Source organism: Rhipicephalus microplus, chromosome X (genome assembly GCF_043290135.1).
Source record: "Rhipicephalus microplus isolate Deutch F79 chromosome X, USDA_Rmic, whole genome shotgun sequence".
Taxonomy (NCBI): domain Eukaryota; kingdom Metazoa; phylum Arthropoda; class Arachnida; order Ixodida; family Ixodidae; genus Rhipicephalus; species Rhipicephalus microplus.
This window is the reverse complement of record NC_134710.1, coordinates 242,470,893-242,486,282: the sequence shown is the minus strand read 5'-3', so window position 1 is coordinate 242,486,282 and position 15,390 is coordinate 242,470,893. Positions and strand designations below refer to the sequence as shown.

At 43.9% G+C, this 15,390-nt stretch overlaps 1 long non-coding RNA gene across 1 annotated transcript in view; it reads left to right on the top strand.

The window, feature by feature from the left end:
* LOC142776037 (uncharacterized) overlaps nucleotides 1–15,111 on the top strand; it is a 44,126-nt gene extending 29,015 nt beyond the window's left edge. Inside the window, exon 2 of the long non-coding RNA XR_012887250.1 lies at nucleotides 11,516–15,111. This is a non-coding gene — a long non-coding RNA (uncharacterized LOC142776037). The remainder of the gene's footprint in view (nucleotides 1–11,515) is intronic.
* Nucleotides 15,112–15,390: the final 279 nt, after the last annotated feature.

The following is a 15,390-nucleotide window of genomic DNA, read 5'->3' as shown; positions in this document are numbered from 1 at the left end:
GAAGGATCTTGTGCATGCCTATAAGTACTCGTACCGTTTTCCAGTGTATTACAACCAAAGAGAACAGGGTTTAGAGCGTTTGCTCTATGTCAAAATTGTTCTCGCCTGAAGCGTCGCCGTTGTGGCATATTTTCATCAAGTGAAAATGTGATGCAATGAAATAAAGCACATAACACGTGCACTGTATGCTGCAACACACTTATATCCGTCAACGTTCGATATCGTGGCAATATTGACACTAATAATTTTATCTCAGCATGAAGAGAACTTTCATAGTCAATAACAGCATCCCGGGAAACCCCACAAAACTGATAAAATTGCCATTTCCCCGTCAACGGAACTGCTGATGAACAGCAGTCAGCGTGATCAGACTAGCCCGACAGCTGAACAATACTAGGTGTAGTGACCGCAGCATAGGGACGCCAAAAAGAAGAATGCGTATGGATATTTTCTATTCGTTTTATTCAGAAACGAGCAACCACGTAGTCACTGTGCCGTGAACCACTCACTCTCTCTGGAATCTACTAAAGCGAATTATGAAACTACTCACCATTACTGCTTAGATTTTTTTTTTGCTGAAAAAGCTCTTTTTTTGAATGCGAAGAGTCTTATCGTCGATCTAAATCCGGTGTGCGGCGTGACCACTCTTAAAGCGCATGCGCGCTCCTCTCTCTCTTCTCTCTCAGGTTACCCCTCTCTGGCCTCACAACGCCGACCGCAGGCTGCGTCTGCTCACTCTCCCCTCTCTTTTCTCTAGGCTTCCCTTACAGCAGCGTCTACACCCTATTGCGCATGCGCGTACCTTCCCCCTCTCTCTTCTCCTACGCTCCTACGATTCTCGCCTCGCAGCGCCGGCGCAGGCAGTGTCTGCTCGTTCTCTCCTCTCTCTCTTTTAGACATCCCTGCCGCGACGTTTACACACCCATTGCGCAAGAACATACCCTTTCCATCTGACTCCTCTCCTAAGCTCTCTCTCACGTCGCAACACCGACGAAGGAAGCCTCTGCTAGTGAATTTCTAGATTGAAAAAAAAAACAAAGGCGCGCACTACACAACCTTTTACTGGCCACCCCGTATAATGGCACATGATCTTGACGTCACTCCAAAGTAGTCCGGTGGGTGACCTTTCCTGTGTGTCGTTGAGCAATAAAATTCGCAGCGTGCACGTTAGCTAAAACAGACTGTGGGCTTCTGTATCCAATCAGATTCTTCCGTCTCTCATTGTCCATCAGCAGCTATTGGCATGTTTCAGTAGGAAACGCCGGTCCATCAGTGCGTGCATTACGGCTCCCAGGGTTTCTCTTCTGCGCAACGCCGCGATGAGCGCCAGCGTCAACGCCACCACAAGTGCAAGCTTTAGCTCCCATCACTTCACATCTACACATGGTTTCTTTTAGCGGGAAATGGTCTAATTGTTCTGCTTTCCTCTTTAAATGATATCGTCTCAGAAGCACTGGAAAAAATCGAGATTACTGTTGCAGTGCCGTTTTGCACAACCACACAATGAAAATGTAGCTAGGAGTCCTTTCATTGTTTCTGAAGTGTCAGCCATGTAAATACAGCGAGGTAGACGCAGGCATTGAACTACAGGTGAGTAAACCCATAAAGGCAACGGTGGTTATAGGCAAGTGGTATTTCAGCCTGATGGGTGCCTGTTGGATGGTAGAGTAGCTGATATGATTTATTGTTTTTTTGTTGCGCTGAAGGTCGTGCAACTAAATTGATGTGCCGATAAAGTCCTTGTTCTATCTCATGACGTCGACTACGTTGTGTAACTTATAAATACGCTAAAAGTATGGCATTCAACGTGAATGACGAGCGCACTCTCTGGAAGCTAGAATGACATGCTTTCGCACTATGTAAAGAGATGAACTAATCGTAACCTAATCAGCACTGAGTACTCAGCATTCAACGTGCTCCACAAACAATGGCAGTGGCTAAACGTTGTAGGATAACAAATATTGAAGGCTGAGCAAACATACATTGCCTTTTAACTAACACTGAATAGGAAGATTGAGATACTGCCTTTAAACCAGTGGCACACATCGGATTAGCATTGACGTAATTACCTGCTACACTAATCGTACAAATAATATGCACTACACCAAATATTTGGCAATCGTAAATTATCAGGCTTAAATAGTCAATACAAGTCGGTAAATGCAGGCATGAAGAATAACCGGCAACATCATTGCAGTTTTCGATAGGCTAACTACCGAGACCTTTCACTAACCGCACGTGTGTGTCGACATTTCATGACAAGACTACAGAATATATAATTACAAAACACTGAATTTAAATAAACTACGATCGCATGTAATGCATGCATAAAACAAGAAACGTGCAGTGTACTGAGACTAGCGAAAAAGTAGGCGAGACGCAATCAGTAACTTCAAAACAAGTTCACTTAGAAACGTGCCCGAATATACAGGGTGCCCCAGTCATCTTTAGCCGGAGTTTAAAAATATGCCGATACACGCAGTTACGACGCAACCAAATGCATGTTGCTGACCGTGTCCTGGAGTCAGACTACATTTGTCTTCTAAAATGTTGTTTATTTAGGCCTGTTAAATTAACTAACTTTTGAAGGCACGAAGATCGATAAAAATTTTCAATGAGAAAAGTATTGACTAGTTCGCAAAACGTCCGGATAGACAGTTTGGATCTTTATATGTGTTAATTATTAGTGTCAAATGCCAGCAAAATACAAAAAAATACCACGTGAAAAAACCCGCTCGCACATTCTGGTGCCCTCTAAAGTTTCGCCTACGAACGATCCGCTTCCCTCGCACCGGTTAATGACAGCGATAAGCAGTAACAGCGGTTATTGTTTTTGTGGTCGACAGCAAAACGTGTTCATCGCAAATCTACCACTATCGCCGCGGTCCTGTCGAGACAGTACAATCGGGAAAATCCTATGGTCGTTCGTACGCGGAACGTTAGAGAGCACTAGAATGATTGTGCGCACTCGCGCGCGAGTGGGTTTGTCACGTGGTATTTTTTTGTATTTCGCGGGCATTTGGAATTAGTGGAAAACCCTAATCTATAACAGATATAAAGTTTGAAACTGTCTAATCCGACGTTTTGCAAACCAATCTACAACTTTCCCATTGAAATCTTCTATCGATGTGTGTTCAAGCATGGTGGTTTACCGTGCATGCAAGCACTCGCGCGCATGCAACATGGCTCCACGTGGTCTACTAACGGCCGCGAGGACAGCGCCGCTTGTTCCCGTGCAACTCTTTTTACCTCGTAAACAGGACATAAATGAGTAAGGATGGAAAATTGTATACATACATTTAATTTTGAAGACTAATCATGACGCACATGACAGCATCAGACCACGTGACTGCCTATGCAGCAAAGTAATCGACCCTATAAAAAGGCTTCAGAGATCTTCTGCTAGGTGGGGCGAAATACCACTTTACGTAAAAACCCCTAAAATTTCGCAAAGTAGCGGCACTTTCTTCCTTCGCTGTCGTTTCTCTTGTCTTCTCTCCTTCGCACTCTCGTTTCGAACGTGGCGCTACCTGCATTGCTCTTGCGTAGCAGACGCCCTTTCACGATGAGAGAGCTTGCTCGGCAGGCAGCGCACTGAGAGGATTCGCGCAAGTCGACTAACTCACCCTACATCTATGTTAACGAGTGTAACGTTGGCCAACGACAGCTCTGTTTAGAACCACGCGCTACGCGTACGTGTTATCACTTCTTGATCTGGTCACTCGGCATCGCCGTGACCAGATGTTCGTGCGCATCACCCCTTAGTATGCATGTTCTTAAACGAAAAAATGTGATTGCTAGTGAGAACCCCCATTTTTTTGCTCATTGTTTAGCCTGTCTCCGAATAAGTTTTATAGTGTAAGTATTAACGCTCGAACGTTCATGTGTGGTTGCTACGGCTTACCTTTCTATTAGTTGGCGCGATAGCGCCCGAAGAGGCAGTGCGATTGCATTTCCTTACAAAGCACACGGGTGGTGCAAGCATTGACGTATATAGGGTATAAAATATGAGAAGAGAGCATTTGCAGTGACTCATGCAGGGGAAGCAATAGCTTGCGATGATGCTGTTGACTCGAGACGGCGATGTCACCGACGGCCAATTTTATTGTTTTGTAAGGCATCTAAGACCTTAATAATGTGTCAGAAGGCGTACATCATTTATAGCTTATACATTCGAACAGCTGTGGTTGTTTCGTGAAGTGGTTAGGTGCACCAATAATATTTCGGAAGTGATCCTTGCGGACGTATCTCACATATTAACTATATCGTTGAAAGAATGAACAAGCGTATGAATGAAATAGTGGGGCATCTTACGCAATTACTTTGTGAGAGTTCTAGTGGCGAATATAAACATTCACACGAAATACAAAATCAACTATCACGTGGAATGACACGTATATGTGAGCTTCCTAAACAATGCACGTACCCAAGGACTCAAAGGTATGCACGCTTTGCATAGCTACCATCGCATCGCGAGTCTTCCGGCTGATCAGTCAATGTAAAAAAGCCACAGAGACCAATTTGCTCTGAAATATACGAGCACGCAACAAAAACCAACGGTGAGTACCAGTCTTAATGTGAGTTGCTGCACTCTAGTTTTGTTTATTCAAAACAGCAGTGCGAAACCTCGAAAGGTTCACGATCACAATTTTCAGCGTCTTTCCACGCACATGCTAAGTGCACAAACCAGCAACACGAACTTAAGCCAGTCGGCGCATAACGACAAGCAGAACATGTCACCATGTATTGTTGACAAAAAAACAATCTGCGCAAAAGCGTTAATGAAACTTGAATGAGAGATGATAACGTCCTGCACAATTAACTGTGACTTGTCTACGGCGTTTGATCAGGCATTGCATTGAGCAAACATCGGATTATACTCATAGTGATAGAAACGCGGCTTACTTCGCCAAGTGGATTAGAAAATGTCGGCCATGTATTTCGTTGCAACTCGTTGCGCTTAACCGGCGGTATCATAAAGACATTTCGGCCGTCACTAAAGTTGCTCTCGCATAAGAAGGCGCAAAAAAACTCACGGAAGTGAACAGGTTCGTCATGTTTGGATGAAAAGTGTTTCACAGCCCAGCACGCATGCAAGGAGAAGTTCCTATCCACCAAAACAGAAGCCCTGCGCACCAAGGAGTCCGCGCTTCATGAACAAAAATGGTTGTCGTGAGTGATTGTGAGCAAACGAACACTGCGAGTGGACCTACGTGACGGCATCTGGCCAATACCGACGCGGCACCGGCCTCGGAGAGGTCGGAGGAAAGAAAAAAAGAGGCGGCACGTGAATAACCACATACGTCGCTAGTTTGCTAAGAATTAGGGGCTTTTTAAAGATGATAGTCTTTCTTGGGGACCTTCGACGCAAAAACTTTGGTCTGTATGTCTGTCTGTCTGTCTGTCTGTCTGTCTGCCCGTCTGTCTGCCCGTCTGTCTGTCTGTCTGTCTGTCTGTACATTTCTCTGTTTGTCCACCGTTACCATGATTCGGGTACTCGAAACAGCACCAGCCGACACCCCGAACGGCCGACCCCATCCACAGCGCCCACCTATTTTACTCAAAGATCAGCGTTCATACGCATGTAATTTTCAATTAAAAAGCAGTTATTGCACATATATGAGGCACCATAACAACACGCACGTATTCTGCATGTTCGTCTTTTACTAGAAAAGGCATACATAAGTAATTCCAAGGACCGCAGCGCTTATCACGTTGCACTGACCATGCAACGCTTGCACGAAGAAGCGAGTGTTTCCAACGACACGGTGGTGGCACCTACCCGTCACCTTGCGTTCACACCTTATCACCTCTGAGACAGGTGCGCACACCCGTCTCAGGGCCACGTGCTTTGTTTTTTTAAAAAAGACTGCCAGATGGCGCACATGACTCACGTAGGACGTGCCTTGATGCGCTCGTTTGCCTCCGCTGCACACTCGAGGCACTCTAACGCAGCGCCTCCGGAATACCATCCACACATTTTCTTGCACAGAACATCAAATAAATGTTTTGCTCACTCTCTCTACACGCAAGACTTTTGTCTTTCGACGACATTTGCAGATTACATGCAGATACGGGGCCATTTTTTTACGTCCCTTTTGGACAATGTTTAAAAATAGAAATCCTTTTTACCTCGCGAAAAGAATGCTTGATTATGTCAATAGAATGCAGTGACTCGTAATTAACACTTGAAGGGGATTATAGTGTCTTTTCATTTCCACCACAATCTAATCTCACAATCTGGCCAGTTTTCAGTCTCTATAATGAAAGTAAGTGGTAGTCCTCCTTTCAACAGATATCATGATGCAGCGTACGCCAAGCAATTTCAACTATGAGGCGCAGCCGTTTGAAACGCTGAAACAAATTCTTAAAAAGTGCGTAATCATAGTTTTTCCTAACGTTGCCACGTGCGTGCTCGCGTTGGTCTGAAAACCTTTGTTTGCAGTGTTAGAACACCCACACACTCTCTCTCTTTCTCCCTCTCTCTCTCTTTCTCCCTCTATATATATATATATATATATATATATATATATATATATATATATATATATATATATATACATCACAAAGTAACAGTAGAGCATTCGTTTGTGTCCACTGTACATTTCTTTTGTCTTCGACATAGCGCTAAGCCACAGCAATTCGAGATGCAGCTCACATCACCAGCCTTGCTCCAAGCACGTCAGCGTAATGTCTTGTGTATTTCTTGTAGTACTGACTGGCATGATGTTTACCTGTCAAACTAATTGGTCTTCGGGTCATCATTGCTGCTCACATCTAGTACGCCATGAGTAGTCCTTGAAGCAGCAATGGTGCGTATTGGGCTCAGTGTTGCTTTTAATTTTTATTTCAGAACACAGCACTCAGTGCTAGGTCAGAATGCGTGGGCGAAGCCCCTCGATTCAGTGAGGTGTGGCAATTCTAAGAAACCGGCATCAGAGGGTTCTGTGGAAGCAAGTTAGGAAACCTAAGCTAACCGAAATTAATACGAGGCCTTCCTTCACAGTTTCCCCGTAACTTGTTCAATAGAGTCTTGACAATAAACCAGACAATTTAAGTTGATTTGCATGTGCAGTTTGCCACTCAAGGACACGATTATCACGCATGAAAAAGTCCCATTTTCGCCGCAAGGGCAAAACAATGAATACGGTAGCAACAACTTTGAATGTGATGCTGAGAATGACAAGCAGATCAACGCGTGCAGTGCACTACTCACGCACAAATGACGCACTAAAACAACACACACAGGACGAGAGTCATCTAACAACGTTTACAGCTTGACAATTAACGTGCTGTTCAAACAAAAAAGTCACAGCTTTGCCACAATGGCGAAGCAAGGAACGCGATAGCAACAAATTATGATTGAACAAATTGGAAGGTCACATGCAGAGTAGAAAATCAAAACGTGCACCGCGTTTCTCACGCACAAGGGACACACGAAACACACGAAACACACAGACAGGTAAGATTCACGCGAATAAGCTTTTTAGTTGGTACTTCACTGTGTCTGAAAAGCGTGCACTTATTGAAAACGGGGACTGCAATGATTGCAGTGATGTTCGTATGCCCAGCAAGTACAACCGAATTGTTTCAGGTAAAACCCTAGGCCAGCCAAAAAGTACAATCTTCCTCTTTTTGCCACCACGAGATAAGGGCGCGCGAAAGAGCGTCGCTCCCCTCCTCTAAGCGGGGCAAAGTACGTGTCGCTGATTAGAGCGCGCGCCGCCGCGGGATGTGGCCACGCGCGCTCATTGCGCCATCTTGCTGGTAATGCTGAAACATGATAGTTTACCCCGATATGCCCGTGAGCAGCGGTAAATGGTAGATATAAATGGCTTGCTGTTTGAACGGTGAAGGACGTGCTCCTTGGGGGCTCAGGGATTAAAGTCTCGCAGTCTCGATTGAGAGGACCCAAGTTTGAGTCCGCGTGCCAAAGACTTTTTTCTGGGTTTTTTTCTTCCTTGCATTTTAATATATGTATAGATACGTATACATATATGGGGGGTGACGCCGACGTCGACGCTAACGCGGGTGGCGAAAACCAGCCAAGAGTGTCCATATATTTGCTATCGCAATAAAACAACGCACGAAAACCAATCACAGATACAGGTGAGTGCCAACTAAGAAGTGTTTCAGTTGTTATACCTCGTTGTGTATGAAAAGCGCACTCTTTTTGCAAACGGCACCAGTGCAGCGACCGAAGAAACCTTTGTGGGCCCGGCAACTAACAAAATCGTTTCGGTGAAAGCCGAAGGCGCACGATTCCCCCCCCCCCCCCCCCCATAGGATAAGGGCGCGAATGAGGCCCCTTCCCTCCACGGAGCAAAGCACGCGCGGGAGATGTGCGCGCATCGGCGCATCGCGGTGAGCTGGGCGCCGACCTTTACGCCAAGCGTGCTCATAGCGCCATACCGCTTCTAATGCTGCAAATTAGCTATTTCCTGCGTGGTAGATATAAATAGCTTGGCATTTAAACGTTGAACGAGATCCTCCTTGATGGCTCAATGGCTAACACCGCGCGCTCATGAATAAAAGGTCGGACATTCAATTTTGCGTGCCGGAGTCTCTTTCTGGATTATTTTCTTGCGTTTCTATATATACAGATATGTATCCATATATGATGAATTACCCCGGCGGCAACATCTATCCGAAAGTGTCCATATAATTCCTATCACAATTAAAGTGGGGAGTAACTCTCTCGAATAAGGTGGTATCTTCTTTGCACTTCCTCCCTACTTGCCCGTGCCTCACATTGTTCTTGATACCACCAGATTATCAAGAACTCTTCGCGTAAGCAAGAAGCTTTACGAATGCATCAGGCTCTTGACTACCAAAATTGAAGTGGCGTGATTTGATTAACAAGACACACTCATCGACACGGGTAGCAATGTATTTGCTGCACACCCAGTTTGATTTGGTATTTTTCTTTCGGAAGATCCACCCTACTCGCTTACCGCAGAAAATTGGTTCAAGATAGGCCAGACATGTGACCAAAGGCACAAATAAAGTCCAGGCAAAGGAGAGCCCTGGGCCAGGGAAGAAGTGCCCGATCCCATAGAGAGGCTGCCACTTCGCTTTCTGAAGGGGATTTGATCACCAGCGACAGATGGTCACCACCTTGAGCCTGCTTACTATCACGGCCCCGACAACGAAGGCTCTCCTCTCTCCGCGTGGACGAAATTGATCAAGAAGACGGTTACAAAACTTGCGGCCAGCTCAACACTGCCAACTCCCCAGAGCGCGAGAAGGGATCAGTGAAGATCAACCGCTGAGGTAGCGCTGGCTTGGGTAAAGCAGTGAAGACAAACAAAAGAACGGAAAGCGAAGGGACTAGAGAGAGTCTAACACGACAGACGGCTGGCACTGCCAGAGTCTCACACGCCAGATAAGCCTCGGGGAGCGGTGAGAAGATTCGCAGCGCCGCAGTGGTAAGTGGTGGCGTGGGAAGTCGATCAACGCTACAGTGGTCGCAAGATAACGGTCCGCGGTGGCGTAAACTATCTGCCTGCGCAGCACGGTGGTGGGCAACCACTTGGCCCCACTGCACGGCGTCAGATTAGAGCATGCTCTGGAGCACGCGCGCTACGCGGTCGCCCGAGACGGTTGGCCGCTTAGTGCAGAAAAAAAGAAATAAAATAGGTTAGCCCTTTGCGAAAAAGACGCAAGCAGATATAATATGTTACCTGCTGACAGCCCACACCACTGATCTACCATCAGACAGCCACATCATCGAAGAGCAACACAAGCATGTGGATCCCTTGTTATGTTGTAGGATTCCTTTTTTTACGTTGATAAATTTTCCTGAGGTTTTGATACTTATGTTTGTTTGTATTGCTTACGCCTCATTGCCTGTGTTCTATTTTTCTTTTACGTCTCTTTCTACTCGTTTCCTTCCAACGCATACGATTACTGCCATTGTGCTGGCTCATATGAAAGAGTATAGCCTACTATTGCGACAATATCTTGATGCATACGATACAAAGAAAGAAAACGCCTGTCTTCGGACTACTTCCTTCACTGAACACAGGTGAACCTTATGAAGAGACTGCAAAAGGCTTAGCTAGTTGGTAGGAGTTCATTGGAGAAGAAACTATGACTTGCTGGTGCAGACAAAGAGAAGTCAATGACAGAAATCGAACATTGACTATTCATTTAAAGTTCGCATTGTGGTGGAAAGAACGGTAGATAAAAATTAATTGCGCATTACCAAGAATAGTAGCCCTATCCACTATTTCACCATACGTGAGATTATGCGGGGGAGATAAAAGTTTGAGCACGACATTTTCCCTTTTTCCAAGGTATTAGACGGCTAGCACTGGTGGACCGAGCTTGAACTACTAGACGCGCTTTTCGTTCTTCTATCAACTGGTGCAGCATTCATCAAAGTTGGGCGCGCATGAACTATTGCGTGTATGCAGCAAACTGTTGGGTGGTGATAATGTTTTGCGCTCAATTATTGTCTGAATAATACAATGACCTGCCTGCAGTATACGCCGAGAATATCCAAAAGCAGGTCAGGCAGTTAATAACCACGGCTCTCTTTTTTTGTTCCTATTGCCTTCGGCAACCATATTTGGGTTTCAGAACTGTTGGATTCCTTAATCTGTTCTGATACAATGTATGCTGCAGCGCAATAATGGGTTGCTTCTAATGAACACCTAGCTGAGTGTTTAAATGGCGCTCACTTTGTGCACACACAATTTGTTAGACGGGGCTTAAGACACAACAAGGCTTTTCAGTTTTCATAGCTTTGGGTTGTTTGAGTTAAAAATGTAGCAACAGATTTGAGGGAATAGTTCAGTGCTTCTAACATACCTAGACATCATACGACCCATCGAAACAATGAAAAATTTACAAGTACATCGTTACTACGACTCAATAACCTCAGGTAATGCTACATTCACCAAAGGCTCGGTACAAGCTTTTATCAACCTTGCTTAGGTACGCCTGAAACACTTGGAAAATATCCACTCTTCTCCAACTTTCTGTACAAACACACCTTCTTTCCATCTGATCAGCGTTAACATTATTACACGAACAGGATCCCCCCACCCCCCCCCCCCAAAAAAAAAGCTCCTGTTGAAGCACGTCATTTTTTCGTAAAAATGTGATTGCTGAACCGTTAATTTGCTACTGTATTTAACAGAAATGAGCAACCCACTTTATGACAGAATATAATGCAAGTCTTCGAGTTACGCATGTTACGCAAGTCTTCGAGTTACGCAAAGTTTAGTGAACCTAAGCAGTTCTTCAGGTAAAATTGCTACAACAAATGTTCACAATAGCTCGTTAGCGTGTCCCAGCCAAAAGAAAAAGGGCATGTATACAATGTTGCCTCACGCCGATGTCTGTCTATCACCAAATACTGAAAACTATGCTTTTAATAAAATGCGGTTAAATAAATATGCAAGGATGTGTCTACTACAGAAACTTGCGATAAGTGAGAATCACGTTGACTAACGAGACAAGACATATTCCTGATGCTTTTTTTTTCGACTGTTTTTTTTTTTTGCAGAAAAAATTTGATCACCATTAAGGGTAAGGAGCATCCCCGACATGAGCCTGCAGGTTACGCCCTTGAAGACGATTGCTTCAAGTCCCTCTCCCGAAGCTCCGCAATTCATTAGTGCAACAGCTGCACCCGATGTCTTTTCCTCTGCACCCGATGCGTAGCCATCAGGTATCATTAGCTGAAAATTTTGAAAGATGTCTATAGTGTGTTTTTTATTACTGGACCTTTGTACAAATCATGCTCAAGTTTCCCTGTTTTCTCAACGACTGCACGGTATATTGTGTTTCAATCGAGAAACAAGCCACCACGTGTTTCACTTTTTACGAGTGCCGTTTGCAGAGGGCTATATTTCCGATGCCACCCTTTATTAGTCGGGTGTCTATTGAACTTCAGCCATAATCTAAGGCGCGGTTATACGTAAAGTACATAGGGAAGAGCTGCTCGACAAAGCTAGTACGCTCAACGTTTTCCAAAGCCTATAGAACACTGAGGTTGATGTCAACGTCGTTACGAAGGGCTTGAATACCACCGTCTAAAGAACAGTGTTTAGAAAAATACGTAACAGAAACAACGTTTTGAAAGAGGTCTAGCACATGCGTATATGTTACGAGCGCAGTGTTTTCCTCTCCGATCGCCCTTCAACGTCATCGGTTTTGAGGAAAAGGAAATGAGGAAATGAAATGTTGCTGAGGCAGTCTTCCGCTGCCTTGCTAGGTTTCGTTGCTTTACTGGGCACCTGCTGCCGGAACTGAGCACAGGACACTCGATCTGTCTCAAACGTACATACCTGTTGTCGAAATTAGACACGCAGACTCTAGACTTTTAGTACAGACATTTATCAGATGCAGCGCAACGAAGTTAGTCTCTTGTGTCTAAACGCACCTAAGTGGCAAAGCGGGCAGACTGGCGGAAATCATATGAAAAGCGGCAACTACGAATCGATCGCTCACTACTTCTTTTTGTTGCCGCTACGCTCCGAGCTTTGCCACGACAAAACAGCCTTTTTTCGGTCAAAAGGGGCTGTTTGCGATCAGTCACCTTGTAACTTGAGCGTACTAAATGACTGGCCACGAGCTTGGTAGCAATCTCTGAGCCTTTGTGAGTCGATCTGCATGTTGTTTAGTTAGCTGTATCATTTAATGTACGATATTTGTGAAGGATCGCATTGCTGGACACACCCTGCCTTCTTCATATTGACCATAAGCAAATGAAACCTCTGTATGTGAATCTAGCCGACGTTGTCAAGAAATTGCTGGTAGCGATAGGTGAGAGGCTCTTCGAAAGAAGCCCGTTTCTAAAGGTATGAACTCTGTCCTTCTGTTCTTAGAGCACTATAAGAATTGTAAAATGTTTTCCTTGTCAAGCATGTTGCACAATGTACCTGCCTTGTTACATGGGAAGCACATATGACGTTGACCTTTCATTTAAAATAAGTATACATGACCATACTATTTCTGTTATCACCAATAGTTCCTTCCCCTCAAATGCCTGCACACTACTGTGGGCCGACTATATTTTATCTGTGTCTAGTTTAAAAATAATTCAAGTGTTCTCTTCTTTCAAGTCACGTGTTCCTCACGAAATTTTATATGCCGATTACTAACTAATATTAACTGCACTGCACCATATAGGTTTGCGCATAATTTCATTCGTCTGGTACATTTAACACAAACTACGGAAAATGACATCAACGTTATCAGATTTGAAATTTTAGTGTTGCCTTTTACTGTCATTTGAACGATTACGATTGTTATTGTATCCACACAAGAGCTGAAGTGTGTTATTCTCTGTAAATGTGTTCTTGTGGCAAAAGAGAAAAGTGTGAATTTGAGGGCTAGTTTTTCTTTGTTAGTCACAATATTAATGAACACTCACAGAGAATGATGTCAAGAAAAGTGTGGGTTATATTATTAGAAGTAATTGTAATGTAAATATAAATAAAGAGAAAGGGACGAAAAGATATACCTTAGCGCCAGCAGGGCCTGGACCTGCGATTTTTTAAGATCACATGTTTGTCTCTGCTGGTCGCAGTCTCTGCGGCGGCCAGTTTTCTCTTCGTCCACATTTCTTTATTCACGCTTACATAACAAAGACTTCTTGTGATATTCCCCACACTTTCTGGTGACAAAGTATATTGTTGTGCGAAATGTTTCCTTGGCGATAATTTTTGTTCTGATGTATATTTACAGTGTTTTTCTGGTATGCATTTCATTCTTTTTTTTCACTCGCCCTTGTATTACCTTTTGCCAGTACATCGTATTGTTTCATATATTCTTTACAGGGTGTCCAAGCTATCTTTAGCCAGAGTTTAAAAATATGCTGACACACGCAATTAGAACGCGACCAAATGCATGTTGCTGACCGTTGCCTGGGGTTAGTCAGAGCTTTTATTGTGTGCTGTAAAATACTGTTTACTCGGATATCTTTAATTAACTCGCTTTTGAAGGAACAAAGATGGCTAGAAAATTTCAATGAGAAAGTTGTAGATTGGTTTGCAAAACGTCTAATTAGACAGTTTCGAACTTTACATCTGTTATATGTTACCGTTTTCTGCTAACTACGCCCCGCAACATTGGTCAAGTGGCTAAGGTACTCGGCAGCTGACCCACAGGCCGCGGGATCAAATCTCGGCTGTGGCGGCTGCATTTCTGGTGGAGGCTGAAATGTTGTAGGCCCGTTTACTCAGATTTGGGTGCACGTTAAAGAACCCCAGGTGGTCGAAATTTCCGAAGTCCTCCACTATGGCGTCTCTCATAATCATATGGTGGTTTAGGGCGTTAAACCTCACAAATCAATCAATCAATCTGCTAACTACAAATGCCCGTGAAATAACAAAAATACCACGTGACAAATCCGCTCACGTGCCAGTGCGCACAATAATTCAAGTGCTCCCTAACGTTCCGCATACCAACGATAGCATTTGCCCAGATGTGATGTCTCGACTGGGCTGCAATGATGGTGGTGACTTTGCAATGAACACGTTTTTTTTATCGGCCAGAAAAGCAATAACCACTGTGACTGCTTATCGCTGCAATGAACTGTTGCGAGGGAAGCATATCATTCGTAGGCAGAACGTTAAAGAGCACCAGAATCACGGCGCGCGTGGGCACGCCAGTGGATTTGTCACGAGGTATTTTTTTGTATTTCGTGGGCATTTGTAGTTAGCAGAAGAACACTAATTTATTACAATTATAACGTTAGAAACTGTCTAATGGGACGGTTTGTAAACTGATCTACAACTTTCTCATTGAAGTTTTTTACCCATCTTTGTTCCTTCAAAAGTTAATAATTTAAACAGATCTAGTAAACTATATTTTGGAACAAAAAATTGTCTGACTAACCTCAGGCAACGGTCAGCAACATGCATTTGGTCACGCTGTAATTGCGCGTGTCTGCATATTTTTTGACTCTGGCTAAAGATATCTGGGGCATCTTTTATATTCTGGCTGCAATAATTCATGTCTTAAGCATTGTTTCTTAAAACTAGAGTCCCGTACCACACTCACTTGGTTTTAGGATGCTCGTACACAAATTTGTCTGCACACAATCACTGTAAAAAATTGGTTATTAAACTGAAATTTATTCAGAAATAGTTGAAATAGTATCACTGTTTCTTCTAAAAAAGGAAGGTTGACATGCTGCTAAACTATATATATATAAAAAATAAGTCTTTTCGAATCGGTTCAGTTTCTATACCACACAAAAAGAAAAAAAAAACAGGGAGAACACAGGAGAAGTAATGACTGCAGTGCTAGAGGCCACACCTATATAAAGTAAAGTTTAAAAAGCAATATCAACTTCTGCTACATTTTTCTGTATTGGTGTTTCTTTTCCTAATAGTGTAGCGTCTAACAAGCTGATAGGGAATAAGAAAGGCT